This window comes from Miniopterus natalensis, chromosome 1 (assembly GCF_054644295.1).
Source record: "Miniopterus natalensis isolate mMinNat1 chromosome 1, mMinNat1.hap1, whole genome shotgun sequence".
NCBI classification, from domain to species: Eukaryota; Metazoa; Chordata; class Mammalia; order Chiroptera; family Miniopteridae; genus Miniopterus; species Miniopterus natalensis.
In genome coordinates, this window is record NC_142081.1 from 110745766 (window position 1) to 110758730 (window position 12965).

The following is a 12965-nucleotide window of genomic DNA, read 5'->3' on the forward strand; positions in this document are numbered from 1 at the left end:
TGATTCAGCCCTGATCCGCCTGTGTCTCTGTCTCTCCTACAGGTCTCATTGCTTCTTCAGTTTCCTGGTTACAAAGCTTCTGTTCAGCAAGATTTCAGAAGGTCCTTAGTGATGGTTGTTCTGTGTTTTAGTTGTAATTTTGATGTGATTATGGGAGGCAACAGGTACTGCAGTTACCTACGCCACCATCTTGTTGTCTCTCCTACAGCAATTTTTTTTTAATAAATAGAAACAATACACTCTAAAATAATAAATAGTATAGTAAATACATAAACCAGTAACAGTCAAATATTATCATTATCAATAATATGTGTTGTACATAATTGTATGTACTATACTTTTACATAACTGGCAGCAAACTAGGTATGTTTACACCATTGTCACAAACATATGAACAATGTGTTGCACTATGACTTTAGGATGGCTACAATGTCCCTAAATGATAAAAATTTTCAGTTTTAGTATAATCTTATAGGACCACTATTGTATACGTAGTCTGTTGCAGACCAAAATATAGTTATACATTGCATGACTGTAGTTCCTCTTTTCAGAAAGACCTCCTCTCTAATATCAAATTCTTTTAAAACTTTCCATTGAAAATTACAAGAAAAGTTTCATGTCCCCCTTTCCCCATGTCTGATCCAGACCCAAGGCACCAAAATAGATTCATATGTTTTAGGTTTTAAATTTCTATAAAGTAAAAGAAATAAAATAAAATTTGTTTTATTTGTCAAAGAAATCTTGGGACAAGAGATGCTTTGAAGATTTTCTCCAACAGTGGAAAGAGAGTAAGCTTGGAATGACAGAATTTTCTTTTTACTAAACTAATAGCTATTCTAGCTGTATAATCTTGGGACAATTGTTTAATTTTGCTGAGTCATTTTCTTTAACTTTAAAAGCTATCATATTAATAGCTATCGTGCAGACTTATTGTGACAATCAAATGCTTTCAATTTCCCTAGAAGCATTTTACTCTTCACATTCCATAAGAGTTAGATCAGCAGCCATTTGTCTAATAATTGCTCTGATTCAAGAGCTCCAAATGCCCTGGACTAGATCCCTAGGTTAAGCCCCAAGGTTCCAGGAAGATAGAAGCACTATCTCGCTAGGTCTTTGCATTTCAAAAGGTATGAATCTAAAGCTTGGGGATATCTCTAAGTCATAAAAGTAGGAGACACCCATGGCTTATGACTCTTGGAAAGACGCATTTATGTTTCAAAAGGTTAGAGTAAAAACCTACGATTCTTTTCATCCCATCTCAGAATAAAGGGTCAGCAGTCTCTCTCCTACATATAAATGGAGAAAATCCAATGTTCTCTGTTCCTCAGCTATGATAAATTTTGAACTTTGTATGCATAAACACGATCTGGCTTTTTTCATAGAGTCACTCCTGGGGTAAGGATCAGAATGTGGGAGGATAACATAATCATTATTTGCTTTTTAAGTAGATAATAATGTGATGATAATTTAGAATACTTTTTGTGTTCATTCAATATAAAATTAATAAAAAGACTTGAAAAACCCAATACTGGACATATCAGTGTTTCAGAATTTTTGCTTTAAAAAGAAACAAGGTCTTGGTTCACTAGGTTAAGAGAAGATCTCAAGTTAAGTTTGCAGTCATGTGTTCCTAAAGGAGAAAAACCATATTTCTGTTTATGTAAAACATTTCTATTAACCTAAAACAGTGGTGGGCAGAGACCACAGGTCTCAACATCATTACCGCAGACACACACTTGCACACACACACACACACACACACACACACACACGCACACAAACACAGATGACATAATTCAATGGTATTACCTGAGTGGAGACAAAACTATTAAATTGGGTGCAAATTGATTTGTCTTATAGAGTACCCAGTAAATGAAAGTCACATCTATCTATTATAGGTTTCTGTCACCTACACATAGTTTTCAGCTTGTCAATATTATACAAAGATGCTCAGCGTCATTGACATTATTTTGTCATTCTTCTATGCTCCAGGAGATGGTTCAGGGGAGGGATAGAATTTCTCAAGGTGGTAAAATCTCATTGCTTTAAAAATGCAATCAGTCTAGGAGATGGCATCGTGATTAGAATCATAGTCCTGAAAGCCTTAACAATGCAGATTGTGAAGCGTTGCAGTGACCTTTCATCTGCACCTGTAACTTCCATGATACTTACTAGGCAGCAGACAAACAGCATGGTTAGCCTGTTTCTGACCTTGAGCCACTTACTCGTTCTCCATTGCTCTGTTTGAATTCAACATTGGCATTCATCTTGACCTTAGAGTAGGAACAGGAACATTGTATGCATATAAAAATGATTAATTTCAGAATTCAATTAACTGATAACTTTTCATTGTTTTTTTAAGTGTTTTTCTGTCTCTAGTTTTAAAATTAAGTCCTTGTTATATAATATTTACTAAAATTGTTCAAATCAACCTTCTAAGACAGCTTTCAGTTTTTCATGATGGTATCTTTTTTTCTACATATATAGCAAATTTCTGTTTATCCATTAAAAAATATGTATTGACTACATTTTATGTTTATAACATGCTAGACACTGGTGAGGAAAAAGAGGTATAAAAACTATTGAGGATTTTATAATCTCATTAGGAAAGCAAGTGAGTGCCAGAATGTCATGGTGCTGAGTATAAATTCTACAGAGTTCAGAAAAGGTGAGAGTATTGTGGACCTCCAGGGTCAGGGTAGCAGTGGGGGGAAATCCCAGGATGCAGAAGTGATTATCAGAGATGGGGGTTGGGGGGGGGGGAGAAATGGGTGAAGGAGGTTAAAACTACACACTTTTAGTTATAAAATAAATAATATGGGATGTAATGTACAGCATAGTGACTATAGTTAATAATACCATATTGCATATTTGAAAGCTGCTAAGAGAATTGATCTTAAAAGTTCTCACCACAAGGAAAAAAAATGTAATCATGGATGGTGACAAATGTTAACTAGACTTTTTGTGGTGATCATTTCACAATACATAAATATCAAATCATTATGTTGTACACCTGAAACTAATATAATGTTTTATGTCAATTATATACCAATTAAAGAAACAATAAAAGCATTTCTGTGTAGAAAAAAAAACTGTGAAAAGGCAAAAAAGAAAAAGTTATGTCTGTGGGAACTGAGACAATGAATGTTGCTGGATCTGATGATTAACATCAAAATAAACTGGAAATTAGCTTATGGAAAACATAAAAGCCAGATTATAGAGCCCCATTAAAGGGAGCAAAAGAATATTTATTTCAATAATTTAAGCAACTGGGAGTCTGTTAGTTTGATTAAAGATAAATTATTTCCAAGGTAATTTCTTATCTTCAAAATGAATGAGTCTTTGCACAGTTAGCACAAATCCATAATCATCTTTCGTGCCCTTTAGGGAAAAGGAAAGGATCCTTAGCCCAACAAAATTGCAGTTGCTCACTATTCCTTATATGTTATATGCTGACAAGAAAGACTGGAGGAAGAGAGTGAACCTGGCAGTTTACAAGTGACCCAGGATCCTGGCTGACCCTGCAGAGGAGAAGCAGCTCCTCTGCTAGAAGGCCTCAGCAGGTGTGACCGCAGCAGTAGACCAGAGCAGGCACTGTGGCCTCACATGGTCCTGAGAGAAGGTCGTAGGTCCCTAAATTAATATACCGCTCTTATTAAGAGTAGCATAGTGCTCACTTTGGCAGCACATATACTAAAATTAGAACAATACAGAGAAGATTAGCATGGCCCCTGCACAAGGATGACATGCAAATTTGTGAAGCATTTCATATTTTAAAAAAGGGGGGGGAGCTTAGCTTCTGGGGCCAGGATGTATAAACATAAGTAATACACCAGTCTGTTCAAAACACACTGAAAAATGTACTCTAGCATCTGAAACATGATATTGTTTCCTCAATTAAACCACAGCATTAATAATAATATAATAAAAAAAAAACATAATATAAAAATAACAAAATAATAAACGTGTGTCATTCAGCTTCACATTAAGCCTCTAGTTTATAAAATTTGTTTCTAGAATATGATTTAGACCTTTTGTTTGTATCTCTCTCCATGCTTGAAGCTGGGTTAATTAAATTAATAAATTAACCTTTCAAAATTAGAGAGTATTTTAAAATATATGATCACACTTGAATATGTTTCCACCAATACTTGCAAGTAACTGTGATATATTAATTACTATGATAGGTACTGCAAAATTTTTAATTTCCTGTGAAACAAGTATTACTAATGTCATCTCTCCTAGTTTATAGATAAGAAACTTGAGTCAAAACAAAACAAACCAAAACAAACAAACTTGAAGTAACCAATTCATAATCACATAGAAAGAAAGTAAATGAAATAAAAACTTGGACCCAGACTCTATGACATTAAATCATGCATTGTTTAAATTGCACAAGTGTGTTTTTCCAGCAAAAGTTCAATAATTATATGCTAAACAGGAAAGTGATATTTTAAGAATAAGAAATTAGAAGATCCATAGCCTGGAATGGAAAGGCACTTGGAAGCAAGTCTGAGGAACTGAGAGCCTGGACAATTGTTATAAGAGTGAAGAGAAGACAAACAGATTCTCCAGTAACTGAATCACTCATTCATTCAAAAACCATATAACAATCACCTATGTGCTAGGCACTGATTACACAGGGTTACAGTAAGTAGAAGATTTGGGGGAGAATAACAGTGTCTGTGATGCTGCGTGCATTGATAAAAATAAGGAATGAAGCAAGCAAGCTAGTGGAAAAGAAAGTCAACTTCAGGTACGTTAAATTGAAGAAAGAATGATTTGTGTAGAACTTGTCAATTCAATACTAGAGTTAGGAAGAATAGTTATTTCTGGAAATAAGTGATTTGAGAAATTTACATGATTATGTAGTTTAAAATCATGACTATCACTAGTCACAAATGACCACGTATTGCATGATCCCAATTAAAAGAAATGTCCAGAATAGTCAAATCTATAGAAACAGAAAGTAAATTAGCGGTTACCTAGGGTTGGGGGAAAGTGGTAGGGGAGATTGCAAGGTGATGGCTAAAGGGTACAGGGTTTCTTTTATGAGTAATAAAAATTTTATAGAAATAATTGTAGTTGTGAATACACACTCTGTGAATATACTAAAAACCATTGAATTTATATACTTTAAACAGGTAAGTTGCATGGTATGTGAATTATATCTTAATAAAGCTGCTAAAAACAAATACATAACTATAGATGAGTTATCAGAGGGATAACAAAAATTCAAAGGACCAAAGACTGACTCTCAAGGAACAATTATAATTAAAGAGGAACAAAGTAGATAAGGAGACAACAGTACATTCAAAAAGTTCATTAAGCAAATGTCCTTAGATTTAAAAACTTGTAGTGTCAGAAGCTAAAGGTTTCTGCAAGGTAAGTCATGAATAAATAAACAGGAAGTAAGTAGACTAAGTAAAAGGCATGTATTCAAGGTTTTCCTAAGGAAAAAGGAGAATGGCAGCTCTCTGTAGCAAAACAATTCTATTCAAATTCTGAATTGCTATAGATTGTGTGAACTACCTAGTCTACAAGTTCTCAGAATAGAGTGGCATTGGGCAAATTCAAATTAATTCCTTAGAAGGATGCTCAGCATCAAGAACCAGAGGGAAGAGAAGCAAATACCAGGACTAGAATTATAAAAGTGGAATTGAATCCAGAATTATGAACTCTCCGGAAATCAGCTGAAACCAATACAAGGAAACATACATTAAGTCACATCATAAATTATTTTTTGAACATTAATTATACAACAATAAAGAAAAAAATCTTAATGTCTTTCTTAATGGAGCTTATAATTGACTAGCAAAAGCAGATATTTAATAACCACTAGTAAAAAATGCAAAGTTCACCTGACTGGGCTGGCTTAGTGGTTGAATATCAACCTATGATACAATAGATCGTGGTTTGATTCCCGGTCAGGGCACATGCAGGCTGGCCGTCTCGATTCCCAAGAGGGGGCGTGCAGGAAGCAGCCAATCAATGACTATCATTGATGTTTCTCTCTCTCCCTCTCTCTTTCCTCTCTCTCTGAAATCAATAAAAATATTTTTTAAAATGCAAAGTTCTAACTGGAGAAAGTGCTAAAAACAAGAGTCATCAGGATCCTAAAAGACTATCATGGGATGATTGATTCATCGTGGAGATAGAAAAGGCTACATTGAGAAAGAAATGCTTGAATTGCAACTTGAGACTATATAAATAATTAAATAAAGAGGTATAACATACTGGGTATCTTATAAACACAGAAATTTATTTCTCACAATTCTGGAGGCTGGTAGAGTCTGAGATTATGGTCAGGTGACGGACTTCTTCCAGGTTGTAGACTTCTCATTGTATCTCCACATGGCAGAGTTGGTAAACTAATCCCATCCATGAAGGTCCTGTCCTCTAATCTACTTGCTTCCCAAAGGCCCCCCTCTCCTAATACTATCTCATTGGCATTAGAGTTTCAACATATGAATTTTGAGGGATATAAACATTCAGACCAGTGAACACTGTAACATGTGTTTTACCTGCACCAGTTCAAATGTAAAAGGAAGCTTCATTTATTTATGCCAAATAAATTTGAATATACTGAACTGTACTATTTTCAGGAAACCAACAAAGCTGATGGAGCATCTAATGGGCTAATTAGCTGGCAGACCTTCTCTTCTCTAAAGACACATCTTTCCCCCATTTAAAATCACCATGACAAGATAGGAGCAAATCACATCTGTCAACTGCTAAGACTGCCATAATATTCTGGCTAAAAAATGCCTTTGCAAATGTTATTATATTCCCTGGACAGTTTAGAAAACCATAGTTAGGATATTTTCCTATCTAGTAGCTTTAAGGGATTTCATAACTAACCATTATAGTAAAGTAAAAAAATGGATGAGCCAATCTATACATAACTGTTATAGTTGGTTAAATAGAAAGCAGGTTTAAATGCAATAAATTCCTTCATTCCTTCCTAGAATGAGTGTGTACAATTATTCCGGAAAGTTGTCTTAACTAAGTTTGATGCTCTCCATAAGTTGTACATTTCTTTAGTCCAACCTTTTGGAAATCATAAAAACTAAAATAACTGAAATCTCATATAATTTCTATTGCAATTTCTAGAAGTAAAAATTTGTATGGCATTTTTTTGAAAATTCAACTATATAAAAATATTAGTAAAAATAGATTTCCATGGAAGGCAGTGATGACTTCCCCCACCTCTTTTCTTACTTACACATCCTGAATTTCCCCTTAGATAGTATGGGGAGGTGAAAAAAGTATGGGAAGAATGAGACCTGAACTTTAACGCCCATTCAATCCTTAACCTACTTGAAAAATTAGTCTAGCGGATAGTGGACTTCAATGATGAGAGCTATCTTTAAATATTTGACAGGCTGTCTTATGAGGTAATGACATTTTTTCCCCACAAGTTGTTATGTCAATTATATAAAACACAAGTTTTAGATTAGAGACCCATTTTAAAACTAAAGAAATATAAATTTAAACCATTTGTAACAACAATGACATACATAACGTTATATTTAAATTTTACAAAACATTTCCCAGGACCACACTGGTCTATAAGGCAAAAGAGACATTTTCAATATTCACAGGATGTCACACCAGGGTACTGGTGACTTGGAGACACAAACCAAGAGGGGAGGTGCTAGATGTCTTCAGTGTTCCATTCTAAATATGAGATTATGTGAGTTTCTCTGAACCTCAGTTTCCTTTTCTGAGAGAGAAGCCATAATAGTTAAGGAGTATAGCAGTCAAATTTTAAATTTACATAAGAGGATAAAGAGACAAAAAATATGAACTCTGTTTTATAAATCCCTCTAGGAACCTCCACTATAAAATCTTAATCTTCAAGCTTTACTATTGCAAATTCATGCTTTTCTTACACTGGTCATACAAGTGCCTGCACTCACCTCTGCATCATTGTTAAATTAGAGGGGGGAAAGCACAATAATTTGTTACTTGGGGCTTAGCATCTTGGTATTGTTGTATGTCCAGAATTTGTTAAATTTTCTGTCACTAATTTTTTTTGCCTTCCCCCCCTGCTGATTTCACATAAAAATGATGCACCATGAAATAAGAAATAGAAGTACTTCAAACTTCCTGTTTAATCTGAAATGGCTTTCTTATGCATTATGGCTAAATAATACATTACTTTATAATTGACATGAGATGTTTAAATATAGAATAATTTTATTATGGATTATGATGTTTAAATAGAGTATGTAGTTTAATATTGATAGCAACACTTCATTTTTTTAAAATCCCTATCTGATGATATGCTTTTTAGTTTTTAAAAAGAGAGGAAGAGAGAGAGAGAGAAAGGGAAAGAGAAGCATTGATGTGAGACAGAAACATGGATAGGTTGCCTCCTACATGTGCCCCAACTGATGATTGAACCTGCAACCTGGGTATGTACCCTTGAGCAGGAATTGAGCTCATGACCCTTTGGTACATGGGATGGATGCTCTAACCAACTGAGCCACACGGGCCAGGGCTGGTGGCAACATTTTAAATGAAAAACAGCATTTCTTATGCCCTATATCTCACTATTTCTTATAAAACTTTTTATTGGGATAGCATATATATCTATATAAAGCATGTAGCTCTTTAAAGTTAAATATAAATATCATTGGCATGAAGACTATTATCATAGCTGAATAAATGTTTATTACATCTAGTTCTAGTTCTTTACCTGTCCCAGCTTGAGACTTTTGATGATATTAACCAATAACAGTCCAGAAACACAAGGGATTTATTTTAATCTTTCCCAGTCCTTTTCTTCTAAAAGGTATCCACTTTTTTTTTTTAAATTATTTTTATCCATAAACTCAAACAAATATTATATCCTCTAAAATTAGAATCTCATCAGTAAACTTAAGTGCATTGAGATCACCTTAATGTTCAATCTGTTTCCTATTCATAATCCCAAGCATCTAACATTTACTCAGGGGGACAACTCATGCTATTCATTTTAGAATGTCCTTTCCTCTTTTGTCAGCCTGGCCAGCTGTTACTCATCCTTTGAGGCCTAGTTCAAATGTCAACATGATGCAGCTTGCTTTAAAACCTTCAGGGATAAATAATTGCTTCATCATCTGTAGTTCCAAAGAATGTTGTATTTATCTACAGGAGCACTTTTCTTCTACTTTAGTAACATTTAGCACTCAAATAATTGGTAACTATGTTATGGTGCAGTCTTTTTTAAACCTTACCATTATTCAACATTTTCTAACCATTGTCTTATAGGAAACCACTGCATAACAAAATACAAACCAAATATGTTAATTTTCTATTGATATGTAACAAATTACCACAGATTTAATGGCTTAAAACAATACCTATTTATAATACCTATTTATTATCTGTATATCAAGCTCTGTTCAGGGTCTCACAAATCTGAAATCACATGGCCTTCATAGTCAGTTCACAACATGAATGCGTTTATTCAAGGTGAACAGCATTGCATCTCTGATTACTTCTAACCTCTAGACCCCTGTTTAGAAGTTCATCTAATTAGGCCAGGCCCACTCAGTATATTACCTCTTTGATTAATTTAACTCACTAGAGACCATAATTACAACTTTAAAATCCTTTGTTGCCATATCATAACAATCATGGGCGTGATATCACAACATAATCACAGGACAAAGTAATGAAATGTTCTGCCCCAGAAGAGAGGAGCATTTTCTCAATGACATTGTGTAGAATTGCTGCTCAAAGATAATAATATAAAAAAAGAATGATTTTTAGTTAGTTTCAGTATTATATTTAAATTCTTCACAGAAAATGCACTCCCTCATTGCCTGCCCTCTGGATGGATTCCTCTGACCATTTTTCCCATGGTGCATTACTGTTTGTGGTGTCAAAAAATTTACCTAATGAGATATTTGATATAATTCAGGAGATTTTTATTCTGGCAGAATATCAAAAGTACCAGCTGATTTATTTTGTTTTAGCTGCATATGAAAAACTATATATAGAGAGAAAGTAGAGTTACATAAGATACTGTTAAATTTTTTATTGGGATTTAAAGAAAATATAAAGAACAAGGATGTGCTTGCTAAAATGTAAAAATTTTTTTTTATACCTAGTCTTTCCAGACAGTAGAAGTTTCTCAAAGTAAGAAACAGCATTTGGGCAAAGATCAAATTCAGGGCTTTTTTTGTAAAATGCGGCCTCAGGATAAATTTCAGATGGAGAGAGCATCTGTAAGACCCCTTGTTAAGGCTTCAGAAAGATTTAAGGCAATTCCTCGTACACTTTCTCAGCTAGAAAAAAAATGACTTCTAAGAATAATAAGAGCAAGCCTTCTAGACCCTCTCAGCTAGATAAAATGTTTTCCAAGATCTTAAGGGTATGCTTCTTAGATTTCCTTGCCTAAAGAAAAGGTCTGCTATGAATCTGAGAGACTTGCCCTTTAGATCCTCTTTACTAGACGAGGACTCTTAAAAATTGTGAGAATGATCCCAGGTAGAGAAGGGGCCATCTCAGAAAAAAATGTGGATGTGGGCCTAGTGTAATGGAGCATACTTAAAATTTGATACATAAACAAAAATTAAATATTAAAATAGTTGTACCAACTTGTAATGAATTGGACAGTTAAAATGAAAAGATGTCTCAGGTCTTATGAGCAGGATGCAGGCAGTAAAATTTACTCAGCTGAGATCATGGGGCATTTCTTTTTTAAAATATATTTTTATTGATTTTAGAGAGAGGGGAAGGGAGAGGGATAGAGATAGAAACATCAATGAGGGACAAACATCTATCAGCTGCCTCCTTCATGCTCCCTACTGGGGATTGAGCCCGAAGCCTGGGCATGTGCCCTGATTAGGAATCAAACCAGTGACCTCTTGGTTCATGGGTTGATGCTCAACCACTGAGCAACACTGGCCAGGTTGTGGGGCATTTCTTAAGGAAAAGAGGAAATGACTCAATTTGTGGCCAAGAGTCCAGATAGAGCCAAACCAAAAGTAAAAAAATAATAATTAAAAAATCCCAGGAGGCACAACTGGGCCTTAATCAAGCATATGTTTCCTACACCCAAAGCAAGGTGAATTCACCTGAGCCCAGCTGGGTTTCAGATTGCTATAGAACAATGACTTCTATGTGCCATCTTTCTCATTTTAGCTGGACGTGCCTAAGGCATTATTCATGTCATGTCAACCCCCATCCCCATTCTGAGAGTGTGGGAGGAAGGTAAATTGTCCCTTTGATTTACAGATCTTCATATTAAGAAGCACTTTATTTTAGGAATTCCATTCGTACCTGGACCTGGCTTACATAATGAAATTCTAGACTCTAAACCTGATTCTGAAACATAATGAGATAAAACTTTGGGAGTCTTGAGAGGGGCTGAGTATATTTTGTACTTGGGAAGGAAAAGAATCAATGAGGTCTAGAGGAGAAAGTGTGGAAATTAGTCCCAAAGAACCTCCCAATTCCCACCAGTGAACCACACCTCCCAGTATTCACTTCTCAATGTGATGGACACCTCCCACACTGAATCTCAGCTGATGCTATATATTCAACAGATTGCTGCAAAAATTACACTCTGTGACTTCAAAAAAACAAAACACAAAGACAAAACCTTGCATCTTCTACATAGATGTCTTAGAATGTTTACCATTGGGATGCTCCATTTAAGCATCCAGATGCCATGCTTTGAGAATATGAAGCGCAAGCCATATAGAAAGGCCAAGAATCAGTTTCTGGGAAACAATCCCGGCTGAGTTCCTAGGCAAGAGCAGACATCATCTTCCATGTGAATGAAGAATAGTTGCACCTATAGAGATAACTGCCACCACATGAGAGACTCAAAGCAAAAACCATTCATCTGAACTGAGTCAATTCACAGAATATTCAGTGGTGATAATGACTGTTGGTTAAACCAGGGGACAGAATATTTTTTGTAAAGACTAATATAATAAATATTTTAGCTATTGCAAGGTGCACATGGCATATTTTGTTTTTTAAAATAAATAATTATTGTAAATGTAAAGATAATTCTTAGCTCACAGGTCACACAAAAATAAACCATGGACTAGGTTTGGCTTATGGACTACAATTTGTGAACCCTGCATTAATCTGCAAATATAGAGTGTCTTGTTATATTGGAAGGGATAAATGGATATGAGATGCTGTGCAAGAGAATTAGCATATGTTTTTCCATTGAGCCATCAGCTTCTAGGAATGAATATCATGTCTTAAATATCTATGTAATCCCCTTGTCTATAGCAGAACATGTATACCATAAGTATTTGTTGCCTACAATATATTTTAATTATTAAACATGACTTGGTTATATTTCAAAGTATTTTCAAAGGTATTCTCTAAAGCAGTTCATATTCATGAAAATAAGTGCTTATGTAATACACATGTAATGTTTGAAAAAAAGGTGACAAAATATCCTGCTAGAGGATTACCTTCAGGTCAATTTAGACTGCACACTAAAGCAAAAGGGAGCAGACTATCAATTATGCTACCGTATGGATGAGCCTCAAAAATACTATACTGAATGAAAGAATTAAAATTCAGACAGTTATATATTTTATGGTTCCATCTTCATAAAATTTCTAGAAAAGGAAAATTTAGAGAAAGAAAGCAGGTTTGGGGTTAACCATGGTTAGGATGGGAGCAGAGTTAACTGCAAACTGGCATGAGACAAATTGGGGGTGACAGAAGTGTTCTAAAACTTGAACATATTCATGGTTGCATAGCTCTATAAAGTTACTAAAAATTATTAAATTTTATAATTAAAATACATGAATTTTATGACATGTAAAATAAATTATGCTTGACTACAGTATTATACACACCAAACATTCATATTTTAATTGTAGTAATATGGTAAAAAAGCTAAACTTCTTTGTGTAAATTTGAGAGAAAAATAAGCATTTATTTTTAGTATCCAGAAGGTGGTGTCAGAGTAGGTGTAAGTTGCACTCACCTCTTCC

General features: G+C 34.6%; 1 non-coding gene across 1 annotated transcript; it reads left to right on the top strand.

Moving 5' to 3' along the window:
• Positions 1-3669: 3669 nt before the first annotated feature.
• On the top strand, positions 3670-3776 carry LOC148094300 (U6 spliceosomal RNA). Its single transcript, XR_015713685.1, has one exon. It is a non-coding gene; the product is annotated as a U6 spliceosomal RNA (small nuclear RNA).
• The last annotated feature ends 9189 nt before the right edge of the window (positions 3777-12965 follow it).